This window comes from Helianthus annuus, chromosome 10 (genome assembly GCF_002127325.2).
Source record: "Helianthus annuus cultivar XRQ/B chromosome 10, HanXRQr2.0-SUNRISE, whole genome shotgun sequence".
Classification (NCBI taxonomy): Eukaryota; Viridiplantae; Streptophyta; class Magnoliopsida; order Asterales; family Asteraceae; genus Helianthus; species Helianthus annuus.
Window position 1 is genome coordinate 35,009,065 of NC_035442.2, and position 20,476 is coordinate 35,029,540.

At 34.8% G+C, this 20,476-nt stretch overlaps 1 long non-coding RNA gene across 2 annotated transcripts; it reads left to right on the forward strand.

Annotated features, from left to right (window-relative positions):
• The first annotated feature begins 17,991 nt into the window (after positions 1–17,991).
• Positions 17,992–20,008, forward strand: LOC110881200. Of its 2 annotated transcripts, none has more exons than XR_004870584.1 (4): positions 17,992–18,348; positions 18,458–18,565; positions 19,075–19,279; positions 19,411–20,008. It is a non-coding gene; the product is annotated as an uncharacterized LOC110881200 (long non-coding RNA). The 2 variants fall into 2 exon arrangements; XR_002559635.2 differs by having other exon boundaries at positions 17,994–18,348; positions 18,484–18,565; positions 19,411–20,007.
• Positions 20,009–20,476: the final 468 nt, after the last annotated feature.

Sequence of the window (20,476 nt, forward strand, 5' to 3'; positions counted from 1 at the left end):
AAATTTGTAAAAACTTGAACTTTTAGAACTTGGTTTTCTAACTTAAACTATAAACAAGACAAAACAAGCTAAAAAAAATATTATTGAAAACGATTTGGGGTGTTTTAGCGGTTCCAAGTAGAGTTTTGTGTAAGGCTTGTTTTAGGAGAAAAAAATTCAAGTCCCCCCCCCCCCACTTAAATTACACATTGTACTCAATGGGTCCAAAATCAGTTAGATTTGATTAAATGTGTAAATGTGGGTTTAAAACAACAAAATTTTCAAAAATCAGATACTTGACACGGGGGCGTGTTTGAGAGGCACGGTCCTATGTGTAAAGTGCCAGTATCAATGATTCAGTAAAAACTTATAGAAGGTAGACACGGGGGCGTGGCTGAGAGGCACGACCCCGTGTGACGAGTCCAGAAGAAAAAAGTTTCAGCGACAGGGAGGCACGGGGGTGTGTCTGAGAGACACGGCCCCGTATGAGGCTACTGTTTGTTTTTAGAAAAAGGTTGTAAAGTGTCGGGCTTCTTGTTTTGGGTCCGGGGTGTCGTATGCTTGGTGGATCAAGCATCACAAGATACTTGTAAGCTTATTCACAACACAGCAACAACAATCCAATAAGAAAATAAAAATCCTACATTACGAACGTTTAAGTTTAATCATCCACCACACAAACATAAAAATAAAAATGCAGAAAAGTAATTTGTTCATAGAGTAAATTGTTCAAAATAGGCCGCAGCCCACAATCATCATCATTGAGAAAAAATGGAGGAAACATTAAACCTGCCACATCGCCACCATGTCACCACCTTTGCCGCCATCGCCTAATCCGAGTCCATTTCCTCGCCCTCATCCTCTTCGTCCCAGTATGCCATATGCTCCTGAATGTAGGTGATGTCGGACCACATAGAGGCCATAATGAAGGTGTTGACGCTTTGCCACGTAATGAAGGTGTTTCAGGAGATTTGGAGCGTTTCCTGCATAAGATTATATAAATTGTGCGTGTTAGGAAAGTCGCTCCCCCTTGTGAGGAGGATCCCGGAGCGAAACCATAGGAGTATTGTGGAGGACGGTTGGGGTCGTCTTCAATTGCGAGGATTTGATCCGGATCGTTCGGGCTCCAAACTTTCCTTTTTTATCTTTGAAGCGAAGAAGCTCGTTGTTGCAATCGGCGATGAGGTTCAAGCTGCGGCATAGCATGATGTCGTCCCGGGTGACGCTAACCCCTTTCAAGAAGCTTCGTGGGGTGCGTGCGGCATAGGTCCTGTAGACCCGGGCGATCCAGCCACCGAAGACTATAGAAGTCGGATGTGTAGCTCTGGCGTTTGAGGCCATATTATTCAGTAGCATTTGGTTAACTTTTTAATTGAGTATGTATTAATGACTTTAATAACTTGTTTTTTATATTGAAATTGAACTTTATTCTATCATATCTTCAGGTTTCGTTGATTCACTCATTCGTGTCTTTACGATCTATATAAAGCGTGTTAACTTCCTGGAAGGGGAAGAAGGGTCATTTGGGTAAAGTTCTTGCCTCGTTCAGTGTACAGATCTTGCGAGGAGTTGATTCAAGCTTATTAGGACTTCCTTTGAGGCAGATAACATCAAATTGGGGGAAGTAAGAACGGCTTAAATCCCTTATAAATAAAGTACTATTAAAATTTTAAACTGGTCTTGTGGGACTATATCCATGCTGACTCAGAGCAATATGCCCGAGGGTAGCGTTGCCTCCAAAAGAAGGACATGCCATATTTTGGATTAATAACTTACGTAATTATCTTTCAATATTCCGGCCTTGCGGGACTGTAACCCTGCTGACTCGGACCAATATGGCCGAGAGTAGCGTTGCCTTCAAAAGAGGGACATGCCATTATAACTAAGATAATCTCTTAAGAAACCCAAAGTGTGGAAATCATCAAAGGATACATAAAAGATAAGTCGGAACCCAGTGATTCTATGTTGTCTATTTGTTTCTTTTATTATTTTAGTTTCTTTCTTTTTTTTAATTACTAAAAATCTTTTTCCCAAAATTTGGTTAGATTAGATGACCTCGGTATCTTGCCATCACTATACTATGCCAACGATGAGTGCACTTGCCCTAACGTGTTGTAAAGGGTGATAGTGTTATGTCATGTTTTATAAATGTAAAGCTTGATAAACAAGTAAAAGTACTCAAAAATATATAAAAAATTATACCGCACTCGCATCACGTCATAAGCTCACACGTAAATATTTTTTACGTGTGGTGTTGAATGTCATAGAAGTTTTGGCGCATGGTGTCGAATGTAAACGTTTTGTTTTACAATGTCGAATGTAAACTCACACGTAAATGTTTTTTAACTTGCGGTGTCGAGTGTCAAACATTTTTTTACGCACGGTGTCAAATGTAAATGTTTTTTTATTATAAAATATAAGCTCACACGTAATGGTTTCTTTTACGTGTGGTTCCAAATGTCATAAATTTTTGGGGCATGGTGTCAAATGTAAAAGAAAAATATAGCTTATGTCTTACGTGTGAGTTTACTCGGTAAGCATCTATTTTAATGTCCCAACTTATAACTCTTGCAAGAAAACAAAAGATAACTTATGTCTTACCTTTTCACATTGTCTCCGGTTCAAAATGTTCCAATTTTAAACTGTCGCCGTCAAGGTCGTTCTCCGCCATGGTTAGTTGCCGGAAGCCAACCAAGACACCACTAAAAGCCCCTAAAAAGCCGGACACGAGCTTAGATGCAACGTATCTAAGAAAAACAGAAACATAAAGGTTGAACCTACTTACCGGGTTAGCTTAGATGCCATGTCGTTCTTCATTTCATATAAACGTCTAAATGATAGTTTGCACCTCCGTTGCCCGAGATCTGCACTATAAAACAATACAAAAAAACCTACAAAAAACACACAACTTTATTTACACCAAACATAAACATAGACAAAACACACAAAACGAATTTAAAAAAAAAATGTCTGTCATTTCAAATTACCATTTACACCAATCATATGGTAAACTTAGACAAACCCATCAAGTGTAAACCTAATTTACGTTACCGTAAAAACAACAAAAAGGGCAATTTAAAAAAAATAGATCGTTAATGTTTTTACACTAATGTAAATATTTTTACACCCAATTTTCTATAAAAACCATCATTCTTTTATAATAAAAACTATCATAATTAATTATCATATGTAAAAATCACCATTAATTCTTTTTACTACATTTCTTTTAACATAAACACTATAAAAATCGCCATCTAAAATAGGTAAAACATATATGGATCGTCTTTACATCTATGATTCAAGGACCAATATTTCATTCCTACGACTCAAAAAAAGGTAAAACAATTCTATCATTTTCTATATAAGTAATAGATAAAAAAAACAAATTAACACAAACTAAATTAGTTGCCAGGGTATCAAGAGGCTTTCAGAGGATAACGCGGTGTTTCTGATAGATCCATTTTCGAAGGAGGAGATTAAGAGAGCGGTTTTTGAGTGTGGGGCTGACCAAGCTCCTGGGCCTGACGAATTCAATTTCAACTTCATAAAAAGGTATTGGAATGTATTTGAGATTGATTTCCATAACTTGTTGGCTGATTTTTACAGAAAAGGATATATCGACAAAAGTTGCAGCTCTTCTTTCATTACTCTTATTCCTAAATGCAAGGATCCGGTGAGGATGAGAGATTATCGGCCGATAAACCTTATTGGGGTGATTAGCAAAACGATTTCTATGGTTCTCGTTAATCGTCTCAAAAAGGTCATAGGTTCTATCATATCGGAAAACCAAACGACGTTTCTTAAAGGAAGGTATATCCTTGACAGTCCATTAATGGTAAATGAAATAATTTCGTGGATTAAAAAGGTTAAAAAAAGGCTTTCTTATTAAAAATTGATTTTGAAAAGGCTTATGACAACGTTTGTTGGGGTTTTTTGCTGAATATCATGGGATAGATGGGTTTTCCCGATCTTTGGTGTAGATGGGTGGAAGGGGTTTTGAAATCGGCTAGATCCGCAGTTTTAGTTAACGGATCCCCTACTTTTGAATTTAGTTGTTCAAAAGGGATCAGATAGGGAGATCCGTTATCTCCGTTCTTGTTTCTTTTGGTTATGGAAGCCTTATCTAGCATTTTTTGCAAAGCAGGGCTTGAGGGAATTTTCAAAGGCATTCAAACTCCGAATAACGGACCGGTTATTTCGCATCTCTTTTATGCGGACGATGCTCTTATTCTTGGGGATTGGGATAGGGAGAATCTAGAGAACGTGGCTAGATGTCTTAGATTTTTTACTTATGTTCGGGTCTCAGAATAAACCTAGCTACACAAATCTAATTTATATGGGTTGGGGGTGCATTCCGAAGACATAGAGGATATGGCTAATGTGATTGGGTGTAATCCTGATAACATCCGGTTGTCTTATTTGGGTATTAAGGTTGGGGCTAACATGAATAGAATAAGAAATTGGGATGCGATTATGGAAATTTTTGATAAAAGGTTATCGGTTTGGAAAGCAAAAACTATGTCTATAGGGGGGAGACTTACATTGATTAACTATGTTTTGGAGAGTCTGCCGATTTATTATTTCTCTTTATATAAAGCTCCTGCTGGTATTATTAAGAGTCTTGAAGCAAAGATGCGAAAGTTTCTTTGGGCGAGGTCTAATGATAAAAATAAAATGAATTGGTGGCGTGGGATTGGATCACGTGGCCAAAGAAAAAAGGGGGGTTGGGAATAAGCAGATTAAAAGAAGTAAATGAAGCTCTTCTTTTTAAATGGGGATGGAGATATAGAGTTGAAAGTCATAACCTTTGGAGGAAAGTGGTTGATGCATGTCATAAGAAAAACAATCAAAGAAGTTATTTGCCTTATAACGGTAACTTTACGGGGTGTTGGTATAATATTGTAAAATTGATTTCCAAATTAAAATTAAATGGAAAAGGTATAAATCAGGTGATTTTGGGCAAAGTGGGGAACGGGGGGGATATTCGTTTTTGGTTAGACACATGGGTGGGTGATCTTCCTTTCGTAGAGAGATGGCCACATCTGTTTGTCCTGGATTCTAATAAATCATGCAGGATTTCAGAGAGATTAGGAACGGATCAAGAAACTGGTGGATATAGTTGGAGTTGGGTTAGATTACCCGAGTCTGATATGGAGCGAAAAGAGTGGCGGGAATGCCTAGAAGCTATAAACTTGGTGAGATTGTCAAATAATGAGGACATGTGGATTTGGAACATAGAGAAAAAGGACGAATTTTCGGTGAACTCAGTGAAAATGTGTTAATTTCTGATAGGGGAAATAGTCACATCCCCAACTTCGAATGGAGCAAATGGGTACCTATTAAATGCAATATTTTGACATGAAGATGTAACTTGGATCGTCTGGCCACTAAAGTCAACTTGAGAAGAAGGAACGTGGATATGGCTTTGGTTATGTGCCCTTTCTACGACGAGTACGAGGAATCGGTGGAACATTTATTTACTGCTTGCTCGGTGGTGATTAGAGTTTGGGCGGCTTTCAGTAATTGGTGCAACATTCCCTCGATGTTTGCTTTCGATTAGGGGTGAGCAAAAATAGGGTCGGACCGAAAATAACCAAGAACCGACCCTATAAAAAACCGAACCCGACCCGAGATATTGCATATAGGGTATTAGTCGGTTCCAATATATATTATAAATCGGGTATCGGGTCGGTTCCAGTCCAAAAAAAGGAAAACCCGAGTTCAAGTTATCTGGACCGATTTATCATAAAGAATAGGAAATACAAATGGGCTTTGGCCTGTTAGTGATTCGTTTTATTCAGTATTCCAGCAACATAAAACCTAATTTACATAAAGGTTATCATCAATCCTCATACAGTCATACGAAATCATCACTTTCTGGTACAAAAAATTCATTCATTTTTTCTTTTGTTCTTCGATCTTCAGTTGACGGTTGCTCCACCCTTGTTAAGGTACATGCTGCTGTTATTCTAAAACAATACACAAAAAACATGTGATGATTTTGAGAACATGTGATAATAAAGTTTCGCGTTTTAACGAACTTAATAGACAGAAAACATGTGATGAATTTGAGAACATGTTATTCTAGAACAATAGACAGAAAACATGTGATAATAAAGTTTCGCTTTTTCACGAACTTAATTTTATGGCGTTTTGTTGTTGTTTATCTGTAGATGCTTCGAAACAGAACTAATGCGAATACCAATGTTTGGGATGATTTTGAGAAGTTTAATGATGATGACGGGAATGCTAAAGCAAGATGCAAGCACTGCGGTTCGGTTGTCAATGCAGACACGGTTAAAAATGGAAAAGCGACATTGATTAGACATCTTAAAAAATGTGTGATGAACGTGGAAAAGAATCTATAAATTTAGGGTTTATGTTCTGTTTGTTTATGGTTTTTTGTTTTTTTCGACTTCTTCATGTCATTGTTTCGGTTTGAACTTGGTATTGAATTCGATAATATTGTTTCAGTTTTCTATAATATGAATTCCCTTTCCAGTGTATGTGTGGTGAAATATATAGCCGAAATTAATCTCAAGCTTGTTATTTGGTCTACAATCACAACCGTACAAGATACCCTTTAACAGTTAACATACATCTCCAGTGACATGTTTATCTCGACTTGTTTATTCATGAACGGGTCAAGTCTAATTTAAATGATTCAGCTTGCCAAATCGATTAATTCAAAGATTACAGATGCATAACAACTGAATTTGTATTTTATACTTATCTATTAAAAACACAAAGATTAGTTAATTATACAATATTTTGTATTTTATACTTATCTATTAAAAACAAACACTAAGATTATCACTAAGATTATTCTAAGTAAAGATTTTATTTTTAAGTAAATAATATCTTTTATAAAAACAGTTCCCTGCGTATTACTATTGCCGTATTCAGTATTCTATATATCAACAAGATCAGGGAAGGGACGGCTGAGGCTGATGACTGCAGACACATTACAAGAACGTGCAGACAGACTGCGGAATTTCAGGTTCCCTGAGTATTCCTTATTCTATATCATTTTTTTACTGCTGCATATGATATATAAAAGCATCTTTGTTAATCAAGCATACATTCGTATTAGATAAGAATTAAATAACAAGTAGGCATTAGGTACAACAAGAAGGAACATGTTTTACTTTTCCAGTTTTAGCCTTATGAAATAATTGCAGCCGTACCTACCAACCGTTAAATACATATCTCCATTATATTATATTCAGTCAGATACATAGGGGATTTGTAAATTTTATTTACCAGACCAGATGATGCTTATAAATTCGTATTCCTTGTAGCTAGCTATCTGTGTTTATATGAACTAAAGCTCTACCCCCACCCGCACGAGCTGACCTTTTGAAGGATGTATATAAAAAAAAAGAAAAAACTTTCATATGATTATTACAAGCTAGGCCACTGTTATTATTCAATGGAAATGCTTCCATTCAAACTTGCATGCAACGAGTGGGATTTATTTATTTATGACACTTTCTAAACCTAACCAAAGAAAATGATGTAATATGAAGATGCGTATAAACATGAGAAAAATATAATATATACAAGGCTTCAAACGTTCATGTCTATGAAAAATATTATAGAAAAGACAGTAAATGTTTACTAAACAATAAAATATCAACATGACCCTGCAGTTGACTAATATTTGACTCATGACCCTGCAGTTGACTAATATTTGACTCATGACCCTGCATATAAATGTGTGTGTGTGGGGGGGGGTGTTGGACTATATTTGATCAAGAATTGCAGAAATTTTGTGATATTGCATTTATGGACTGTTATATTTGACTCATGACCCTGCAATCTGATTGTTATTTGTTAGTGATATTGCATTTATGTCCGCATACGACTGCACATACAACAATATTAATAACTGACACTAATACCTTTTATAACATACAAATGACCTGTTTTCTGTTTGATAAAGTGTGTAGATGGATTCATCAAATGTCGACATCGAGAATGTATCAAGCGACGACTCTCACGGAGATAGAACCGGAAAGAGGAAGTCACAAAATGTCGAAAAAGAAACCGCAAAAAAGAAAACTAAAACGACAACAACGAAGAAAACGACAGGTTCTAAAACATTGGGAAAATCTACTGTTTGGATTGATTTTGAGAAGTATAAAGATGAGGACGGAAACCAACGGGCAAGATGCAAGCATTGCTCGAAAGATTTGGCTGCGGACCCGTATAAAAATGGCACATCGGCGTTGAGTAAACACAGTAGGAGATGTGAAAAGCATCCGGACCGATTAAAAAACCAAAGCAATATTTTCTTGAAAAAAGGCGATGATGGCGAGGGCGGTAGTGGTGAGGTAAAGGCATGGAAGTATTGCGCGAAAGCGAGTAGAAGAGCCATTGCAGAGATGGTGTTAATAGACGAGGTCCCGTTTTCAACCGTTGAGCATCAGGGATTTAGAAGGGTTATAGAAAGTTTTAATCCGACTTTTAAGATGCCAAGCAGGTTTACGATTGCGAGGGATATTGGGGAGATATTTTTAGAGGAAAAGGGGAAGTTGAAGTCATTTTTTGCAAAGAATAGCACACGGGTGTGTCTAACCACAGACACGTGGACTTCAAATCAGCGGGTTAACTATATGTGTGTTACAACTCATTTTATAGACGACAACTGGGTGTTACACAAAAGGATCATCAACTTCAAGCAAATATTCAGCCACAAGGGAGACGAGATAGGTAGGTCCCTTATTCAATGTTTAAAAGAATGGGATATTGAAAATGTGCTGACCATTACATTAGATAATGCGTCAGCTAATGATGTTGCCATACAATTTCTAAAAAGTAGGTTAAACAACCTCTTGTTCGAAGGGAGATACTTGCACATCCGATGTATGGCACACATAATCAATCTGATTGTGAAAGACGGCTTACGTGATGGGTTAACATGCATAGATCGTATCAGAGATGCAATTCGCTATATTAGATTGTCTCCTCAGCGAATAGACACTTTTAAAAAATGTGTTAAGGCAGAAAAGATCGAAAGCAAAGCATTCATAGGTATAGATGTGACTACAAGATGGAACTCGACTTGGGAGATGTTTGAAAAGGCAGAAAAATTTGAGAAGGCGTTTAACAGATATGATCTGGATGACCCAAATTATAAAAATGATATGGGTGATGATGCTCCTAGAGTTAGTGACTGGAACTACGCGAGACAATTGGCAAGTGTGTTAGAATTGTTTTAGCGTAAAACTGCCAACGCTTCTGCTACAAAAACAGTTACCGTTAATTTATTTTTTAACGAGGTTATGGATATAGACAGGCATTTAAGGAATATGAAAGACGGATCTGACTTGGAAGGTAGACTTATGGGTGCTAAGATGCACCTGAAGTTCGACAAGTACTGGAGAAATCTACCGACTGGCAGATCATTTAATTACATTCTGTATTTTGCTGCAATTTTAGATCCGAGGTTAAAGGTTTGTGTTATTGAGTTTGGATTTGAGAGAATATTCAGGGCTGAAAAAAAGACGATGAGACAGAAGATAATTTGAAGAAACGAGTTAAAATTGTAGTTAATAGTATAAAGGATGAATTGAAGCTTTTGTATGAGCATTATCCATCAAGCAGTGAAAAACAAGCTTCAGATAAAGTTTCACCAAGTCAGGAGAACTTTGAACCATCATCACAAGGAGATAGTGATTTTTTTACAGAATTTAAAGCGGGTGGCGGTTCTACATCTTATAACACCAAGTCAGAACTTGAGAGGTACCTAGACGACGGAGAGGAGGACCATTACAAGGGATTTGATATTCTGGGTTGGTGGAAGGCTGCATCTTCAAAATACCCGGTACTAGCGAAAATGGCGAAAGGTATGTTTTCTAATTAGTAGTTTATTTCTATTACTTATAATAATACGATAGTGTTAATTAGATTTTCTTCCTATCACTATAGACATATTGGCTATCCCGGTATCCAGTGTTGCTTCTGAAGAGGCGTTTAGTACAGGCGGAAGAGTTGTCGATACTTATCGAACTTCTTTATCAACTCCAATTGTCGAGGCATTGATATGTACAGAGGATTGGATTCGTGCATCAATTAAAAAGAAAATCTACATCGAAGATTCGGCAGAGTTCGATGACATTGGAAAAGGTAATTTTGACATACACCGACATACATCCTTGTTTGTTGTTTACGTTGTAATTATCATTATATTTGTTTTCATGTAGGAATTTATGATAAAGTTGAACCGGATCACATGAACATCGATGTCGATTAACGGATAGCTAGAGATGGATACGGAAAAACGAGAAAGGATTTAAACTTCTTAAAGTAGTATCGGTTTCAGTTCGTTTACTTTGGATTTGTTGGATTTTGTTTGGATTTTACATGTTTTTCGTTGTTATGTTTGACGTTAATATTTTTTTTTGAATTTTTGGATGTTTAAGTTATAAATTTTGGATGTTTAAGCATCAAACACTTGCAAATTCCTATCAGTTTTCAGTTATTATAGCAAACATATTAGTTATGGTACTTATTTCACTTCGACATTCTATCGAACACCTTGTGTGCGAAAAAGTGCAACCTTAGATACTAGCCTATTCAATGGATAATAATCAACATCAACCTACCAATTTGATGATAGCTATCAAACACTACAACAGTGGTTTCATACCAATCAAACAATTAACAGTGATACCAGAATTATAAGTGACTAGAACATACATACCTTCAAATTTGTGATTTAATCCACCGATTTTGGAATCTGAAATAGTGATTGCACATTGAAGTGGGATGAATCTTCATACGTATAAGTGTATAACTGAAATTGCATCTTCAATTTATCAGTTTCACTTGAAATGAAGGTCGGGTGCGGGTATGGACTTGGAACCGAGAGGACCGATTCACTGCAGAACCGATACCCTATTAATTATGTTGGTCCACTGATGGGTTATTGTTTTTAAGAAGAATCGGGTATCAGGTAGGGTCGGGTAAAAGTAGGGTCGGGTCGGTTATACCAGTTTGCTCACCCCTACTTTCGATTTTAATGATCTGATGGAAATACATAATTCTATTCAAGGAGGGAAACATATGAAGAAGATTTTACAAGGATTGGTTATAATAGCATGTTGGTATCTATGGAAGGCCAGGAATGAATTAGTGTTCAATCAGATCAAGAGAAATTATCAAGAGATTATTATAGAAGTTAAAACGAAAGGTTTCGGATGGCTAAAAAATAGAACATCATGTAATTATATAAGTTGGAAGGAGTAGTGTAAATATCCCATGTATATGGTGTAATTTTGTCCTTTGCCCGTTTGGGTCGGGGACGTTGTTTTGTATTGGCCTTTTACCCGTTTGGGTCGGAGATTAGTTTTTTAATGAAGTTTTATTTTCAAAAAAAAAAAAAACTAAATTATGAAGGTTGTCATCATCTCACCAATTAATAGTTTTAGAGAAACGAGCATTGTCATTGTTTCAAACAAAAAATAAAGAGAATCATTCCCAAAAACAGGTTGTGTTAAATAGGGATGTGATAAATATACCCATCACAAGGATTAGTATACCCAAAAGTCAACTTTATTAATGATTTGATAATGATTAACTACTTTATTATATTATTTTATTATAAAGTAAAAAGTAATAATTATGTTTTATTATATAGTCAAAAGTAATGATTATGTTTTTATCTTATTTTATTTTATAATACTTTTGTTACTTTTTTATATTTTGTTATACTATTATTAGTAGAATTTTTTCCCAAACTAGTGTTGGTGGATAAAATATTTACCAAAATGGTGTTTATTGAAAACTATTTACCAAAATGATGTTCCTTATTTATTTTGTATTTGTCTTTGTCTTTTCTTTTTTAACCAACATATTAAACTTTATTAATATTTCTTTTAAATTACTCAAGTAACTATAGCTTATTCTTTAATGATTTATATTTTTTTCAATGAAAACAATACCTTTTTTATTTCATTGGTTTCTTCTATCAACTCTTTATAAAATAAATCAAATCTTATTATTATTACGTTCAGACAGTTAGGTTTAACTTTATTCCGAACAACTACTAAGAAAAGAATTGCTATGCTTGTTTAAAAAAGGTTTAAAGTTGAGTCGAAATGACATTTTTCTTATAATGTAATTTTAGTAATTATGAACGATTATATAAATGACACTTGAGAAAATTGAAGAAAATATACTACAGAGTTCGGTCATACCGTTAGTATTAGAAAAATTATTTATATTATAAAATGTTAAAAGTACTATTCACTTATTATTATTATGATAATAAAATAAAACTAAAATTAAAACAATAAAAGTATTAGAAAAACTATATATATTATTAAAATGTTAAAAGTACTTTTTGGTTTGTTTTTTAATTTAATAACATATAACTGTAATGTAGTAATAGGATGAGGGTATAAATTTATAACAATATGAAAGATGGGGGTGCAGAATTTAAATGTGTATGTGGGACATAGTTGTCAGGATGTGAAAAAGGGTGGCTACATCTAAATCCACAATACCCTTCCACTATTAAATAAATAATAAAAAGGTTGACTTATGGGTGCATTTAACAATACCCCTTAAACCTCAAAGTCAAGTTTTTTTTTTTTTTTTTTTTTTTTTTACTTTTTACCCACAAGTCAACCCTTTTCAAGTAATAAATTAACCCACAAGTCAACTTGTTGGCTGTATAATAAGGGTGTTGCTATTTACACTGTACTCTACAACACCCTACTCTATAAAGTAATTAAATAATCTAATAAATGTGATTATTATTTTTAACTATAGTTCTCAAAAAATGCAACCAATCTTTTTTTATTATTTATTTAATTATTTATTTGAAAACGGTCGAACATGGTGGCCCCCACATTTTTAAGCGTTATAATTTAAACGCCGGAGAGGATTTTTTTCGAAAATAACGCCGTAAAACGCCCCCTGTAATGGAGGGTTGGGCGTTTTCGGGCAAAAATTTTTAAAAAAAACGCCCCATTACGCTTGGTCTAAGAGGTGAGTCCCCTCTCTTACGCCCAACCAATCAACTAGTGCCACGTCAACTCCCCCCTTAAACTCTCCTAACACCCCATTTTGATGGCGGCACTCCCCTCTTAGGGGAGTTGGGGTTTTTTTTTTTTTTTTGGGTAAAATTATGCATATTTATAAATTAAAAAAATATTAATAAAAATAAAAATTAAATAAAAGACATTTCATTAAATTAAAAAAAAATACATTCAAACTAGAAAAATAAAAAATACATTCAAACTAGAAAAATATAAAAACAAACTACTCGTCGTCCGAATCAACTTCAAGGTGAGGCAGATCTAAACTTCCGAGATGCTCAACGAGATCGTGTTTTAGTCTCCAATGCGTGTCTTCGTCAATGAGCTCCGTATAAGCTGTATCATCGAAGACGGGTTCGACTGGAGGATCTTGAATATGTACCGGTGTTATCTCCCTTCCGTCGTCTTTTATAATCATGTTGTGTAAAATAAGGCACGTATACACGATGGACCTTATCTTTCTCACCGTTTTCGAACGCATTGGACGATTTAGTATTCCCCACTTCGCCTTTAACACACCAAACGCCCGTTCCACATCTTTTCTTGCGGCCTCATGTTGCCTCTTGAACTTTTTTTCATTCGGGTCGTGAGGATATGGAAAAGACTTCACAAACACGGACCACGTAGGGTAGATCCCATCAGTAAGATAATACCCGCGTTTGTATAAGTGGTTGTTCACTTGAAATGGACAATTTGGCGCCGTTCCGTTTCGTTGAGCAAGAAATAATGGAGATTGTTGCAGCACGTTGATGTCGTTTTGTGAACCCGCCGGGCCACAAAAAGCATGCCAAATCCACAAATCTTGAGACGCCACCGCTTCTAACATAACCGTCGGGTATTGATGATCGCCTCTCATGTATTGTCCACGCAATTCTGTGGGGCACATTCTCCAGACGAAGTGTGTACAATCCAGACTACCCAACATACCAGGTAGGTGATGCCTCTCCTCATGAGCCTGATACAATAGCGCAACGTCGTGGCTCGTTGGTCTACGTAGGAATTCACCGGCATACCTTTTACAGACCGTCTCGCAGAAATATTCAAGGCACTCACGAGAGGTCCTTTCAGACATATTTAAATACTCGTCCCCCTCGTCTGGTGGGTTACCGGTTGCAAGTTGTTTAATCACCGAAGTAACCTTTTGCAACGGCGTGAAACTTTTCTTCATCTCCCGTCTAAGCCTTCTTTAAACCACTCGTCATACGCTTCCACGTCACTAACAATTTTTAGAAACAAAGACTTGGACATACGAAATCTGTGACGAAAAGTATCGTCACTAAATTTTGGATTTTCAACAAAATAATCGGCCATGAGTGTCTCATGGCCTCCCTCACGATCTCGACGGACAACTTTTTTTTTACTAGACGATGCCGTGTCTAGTAGCTCCGCTTGTTGGATGAGATTTTGGAAGAAAATTAAGCTACCATCGCTTGACGATGCATCTCTATCGTCGGGAAAGTCGGGTAGGGTAGAAAGAAACGGAACTTGGAATCCATTTTTGTGTTTGAGAGTGGTGATGTGAGTTTGAGAGTGGTGGGTATTTGAAATATTTGAGAGTTTGAGAGTGGTGATGTGAGCTTGAGAGTGGTGGGTGTGGTAAAAAAAATTGATTTAGGTTGGTTTAGATTTATATTGTTTAAAAAAGTTGATTTTTTTTTTTTTATAAAATTGACCGTTGTTCAACGGTCCATTGTCAAACATTGTGCCAAACCAAGCGGTGACTCCACACCGATCCCCATCACCGATTCGGATCCCCGCTTTGATGGCGACGGTGTTCCCGATCGGTGACTAGGGTCACCGAACACCTCCCCGAGTGGCGCCCCGTACACCCTTAGAATAACCCACATGCTAACAACATAGCCACATAGGTAGTAGAGTAGTAATATATATTATCTCTCTTCATAATCATTTTTTTAAACAACCACTTCATAATCCTTTTATTTCTACAATGCTTCATACCACAAGAAGTTTTATATTTTTTAAAACTTTTTTAATTGATATTTATGTTTAAGTAATTTAGAAGGAATTATAATTTTCTGTTAGTTTCTAATATTGATGATACACTAAGTTTCATTCGTAAGATTTTTGCATTTGTAATTTATTATAAATTATATTATTATTGTTTAGATAACTATAACAAAAAAAAAGTTTATCTGACAATATGATTTCAAATGTTAAATTTCTTGTCTTAAATACTTGTTTATAAAATAATAGTTTTTCATTACAGAGAGTTAAATTCTTGACATGGGGTGAACATGGTGTAATTTAAAAATATGAGTTATGTAAGCTTTATCGTTTAAAAATTACTAGTTAATAAAATAATAATTTCTCTGACAATATGATTTCAAATGTTAAATTTCGTGTCTTAAATACATGTCTAGAGAGAGAGAGAGTGGGAATCCCGCGGAAAGTGTGTTTTTCCTAGAAAGTCTAGGAAGCGATCTGGTCCATCCAATGGGTGTGTTTAAGGGTTGAGATTAAATCAATGGCAATCTTGTAATATTTGAGTTTAATTAATTGATTGTTTTAAATGAGTATGGGTAATTTTGTCAATGACCGGATTTTAAATCAATCAAAAAAACTGTCAAGCAATCACAACTTCTATTTTCATGCGGATTTCCCTCTCACTCAAAAACCCACATTTGGAAACCCCCAAAATCATACCAAATATACCTAAAATCATGGATGAAGATAAGAGATTTTTCTTGTTCTATATACGTAAGATCAAGCTGTCATTTTACTACGTGTTTTACAAAGCGATTATGGGTGTTAACACACTTACTTCAGAGTGTTAAAACACATTGACTTCAACCTCTCTGACTGGTAAAACACATCACCAAGAACATGCTGAGTGTTAAAACACACTGACTTCAGAGTGTTAAAACACACTGACTTCAACCTCTCTGACTGGTAAAACACATCACCAAGAATATGTTGACTTCAGAGTGTTAAAACACACTGACTTCAACCTCTCTTACTGGTAAATCATTAAAACACATCACCAAGAACCTGATTATATATTGACTTCAGAGTGTTAAAACACACCGACTTCAACCTCTCTGACTGGTAAAACACATCACCAAGAACATGCTGATAGTTTTCCAGATAAACACATTAACTTCCAGATTTGAATTCGAAAACAACAAAAATTACGAAAATCATGGAATGTTAGTTAATGAAAAATAAATTCCAAAAATAAAATTAAAATGTGAAATTACATAGTTGCTCTTTTAGTTAAAATAACTCAATGCCATATGTCCAATTCTCATTGCTTCCTAGACTTTTTAGGAAAAATACACTTTCTACCCAACTCCTACTATATATATATATATATATATATATATATATATATATAGGATTAGGTTCAAGAGTGAACACTAGTGTAGCTTGCGAACTGAGTGAACTAATCCTGGCTATACTAATCCTGGCTATACACGTATGTAGATCAATGGCAAGGATCTGATTTTGAAATATACTAGTGTATTTTACGATTTGATGATGAGATCCTATCCATACACGTATGTAGATATTTGGCCATGATTTGTTCACTCAGTTCGCAAATACACTAGTGTTCACTCTACAACCCCACCCTATATATATCTATACTATATTATAATGCATGAGGGAGGGGTATTTTAAGATACCCAAAAAATAAGAACTTTTCCCTCATTTATTTATAAAAAATACCCTAAAATGAGGTTAGTTTGGTCTTTTAAACACTATTTATTTTTTAGCCCCTAAACTTATTACACTTAAATCCCTGAGGTTTTAACAAAATTATAGATAATTAGTTACAATTCATCCATCCACAACAAACTTATAATTTTTTTTACGTATTCTTGACATATCTTATAAACTATACTGTTTAAAAATCCAAAGATAGCATGAAGATCTACGCATTTTTGTCGACGTTTTGGTAGTTGTCTTGTTCAATTTTGACGCACGGATTAAAAAGTACAAGTCGATAATGCTTTAATGTACAAGTGATTAAAGAAGAAAATAACAACTAATCTACAATATATATTATAATGCATGAAAGAATGACATTTTAATAGTGATTAAAGAAGAAAATAACAACTAATCTACAATATATATTATAATGCATGAAAGAATGACATTTTAATATACCTAGAAAATAAGAAATTTTTCTCTCTTAGTTTATAAGATAGACCCTAAAATAAGGGTAAATTAGTTTTTTAAATACTAATTATATTTTAACCCCTCACGTTAATTACATTTTAATCCTTTATCTTTGAACAACCAAATCTTAAATAATTATTTAGTAGTTACATTTTCCCATTTAAATGGGTTAAAGGTACAAATGTTAAAGTGTAACATCTATACTATATTATAATGCATGAGGGAGGGATTCCCAAAAGTTAAGAACTTCTTCCCCCCTTATTTATAAATAAACCCCTAAAATGAGGGTAAAGTGGTCTTTTAAACCATAATTATTTTTTAGTCCCCCCATCTAATTACACTTAAATCCCTCAAATTTAACAAAATTATTGGTAATTAGTTACACTTTTCCCCATTCACAACAAACTTATAATTATTTTACGTATTCTTGTCATATCTTATAAACTATAATGTTTTTAAAAAATCTAAAAGTAACGTGACGACCTACTCATTTTTGTCGACGTTTCAATAGTTGTCTTGGTCAGTATTGACGTGTGGATTAAAAGGTATAAGTGGATGATGCCTTAGTATACAAGTGATTAAAGCCCAACGTACTTAGTCATTATCCCAAAATGTTTAATAGCTGAAAGATGTTACACCCCTCTACACTAAAATCTTATATATTTTTTTATGTATTTTTGTCATATTTATTAAACTATAATGTTTTAAATATATCGGAAGGCCAGCTAATTTTTGTCAACATTTCTACGTTTGATTTAATCAAATATCGATATGTGGATTATAATGCAAAAGTAATAATAGCTAAGGTACAACTGATTAGTACAATACAAAAACTAGGTTCTTTGGTCCACATACTGAAGCTGAAACCCTTAAACGTCAAAACTCAAAAGCTTCAAACATATACCGCCCAAATCCCCTCGTGGGATCCTCAGAAACCTGTTCGAAATTTGAATTCCCCAAAATTCTCACCAAATCGAAAACCTAACCGGCTTTTACGTCTTCAGTTGTTGTCACCCACTCACTTCTTCCTCTTTAAAATACTATTACTCTCCACACATCGATCACCAGACTAATCCGGATCTCACACGGCTCGTGATTCATATCATCTTGGTGGAAACATGTAGAGCCTACACCCAAAGATCCTATTATTGGCGTACGAAGCTTTTCTCCCAGGTTCTTTGTAAGTGTGAATTTGTTGTTTTAATTGAAGGATTTGAGGTTTTGTTTTGCTGATAAAAGTTAAAACCCTAGGGTTTTTTTCTTATCTATTTCAATTGACGTTAGTTTAGATGTTGGCTTGTTTGTGAATTGTTAGGGAGCTTATCATGATGATAACTAGAAGTCAGTTGTTCTTGATCTTGTTAGAGAAGCTGAGAGACTGCTGGAAACATGAACATGTAAGTGAGATGAGATGGTCCTTTTTCCATTTAAGTTTTTTTGATTATATTAGTCAAATTGTTTTGTTGACCACTCACTTGTTCAACGATTATAATTGTGAAATCTGGCTGAGAAACAATGCTAATATTTGGTTATATGTATATAAAAGTTTGATGTTCATAATTACACCCTTTTTATGGGTCAAAGAAAGAAATGAAAGTAATTAAAGTGTTTATGGGTCAAAGAAAGAAATGAAAGTAACTAAAAAGGGAATGGTCAAATATTTTGAAAGTGTTCATATTCTATTTTTAACGCTTGAAAGTTTCTAAATAGTTTTACTCAAAGATTTTAGATTATTGTTGCAAAAATGTTGTTTTGTAATCATAATCAATGCGTTGATTATCACAAGATGGTATTGAAAAATGGACAAAAAGTGTTTGTGGGTCAACCTAACCCAATCCAGCCTATATCAACCCGAGTTTATTTTAACCCGCTACCCAAATCGTGATCTTGCCTTTTGTGCGTGTAGATGGTTTGCTACTTTTTTTTTTCTTATCAAAAGATCAAAAGCCCTGATGACGAGCCCAAAGTGAATAAGTTGTGTTTGAAGAAAAAAATGGATCAGAGGTGAGAACCATATATATGGCCAATGATTTTGAATCCTCATGAAAGAGAAAAACAATTAATAAAGCAAAAGAAATGCAGACATCAAGGACATGAAGATGTATGCCATGGTAATAGTCACTTTATTTTTTAATATACATTGATTATTTGATTTATTTTATAATATTAAAGGTATTATTTTGGTAGAAACTTACATGTGAAACAATGTTTGAATTAATTTGTGCTCATCTTTCTGATGCAGGTGCTAGCGAAACTAGAAACGATCAAATCCATGATTACTCGGCCTCCATTGGCTAATGATGATTTGGAGGGTAGAAGTGAAGATGACTTCTCTGAATGGATTAAAAGCAAGTTTTGCACCAGATAAGGTAGAATACATTTGAGATGAAGTTCCACATTTAAAAGACTATAAGGCTTTTAAGGTGCTTGCAGCTTTGGATCAACAAAGTATTATCAAAGACCAACTGGTTCTTGCTTTATTTGAGTCATTTGACCGTAAGCACATATGTATAAGCTTAATAACTTAAATTATAGGCGCCCATTGAAAGATTTTTTCTTACGACGTTTATCTTTGTCGGAATGCTAAAAAGGGCTAATTTACAATATTTATATTAGAAGAAAGAAATAAGCTAAATTATAGTATATTTATTATGTCTATATGTAACGTTGTTATTATTATTATTATGTTAGCATAGTTAGAGGCGGTTATCAAACTAACCGGCCGAGTATATATGTAATCTCTGTATGAACATTATGATTCACCAAGATATTCAATACAATATCCATTTACAAGAATTCGTTTGCACTCTCTTATGTACAAACACACACGTACAGAGTCACAAACACGAATACGATGATGATGATATCGGCTTCCGCTAACAATTTATATATAGTAATCTATACCTCTGTTACTTTTTATAGCCACTGGACAATGAATAAGCATTATTGGTTTGCATCTACCTGGTGTTACTGATGACATTTTCTCTCATACGAGGCCCTGTTGGTGCTATTTTCTCAAATGAAGTTGTCTCCTTATATCGTTGGGCTCCAACCACTCAAAGTAGATATTTTCTAATTTCTTTGTTATATTTAAAAATTATTTATTTCCTTTTGTGTTACCCTGCGATTTCTGTATTGATGGCATAGCTCGACGAAATAGTTCTAAATGACAGGGAGAACTATATGGTATTGATGTTATGGCTCGGCGAAATAGTTTTGACTGACAAGGGGAGCTATATGATTGTCTGGTGACAGCACATGTGAACATCTTGCCAGGAAGTAATATTGTTTGGAAGTAGATGGTTTTG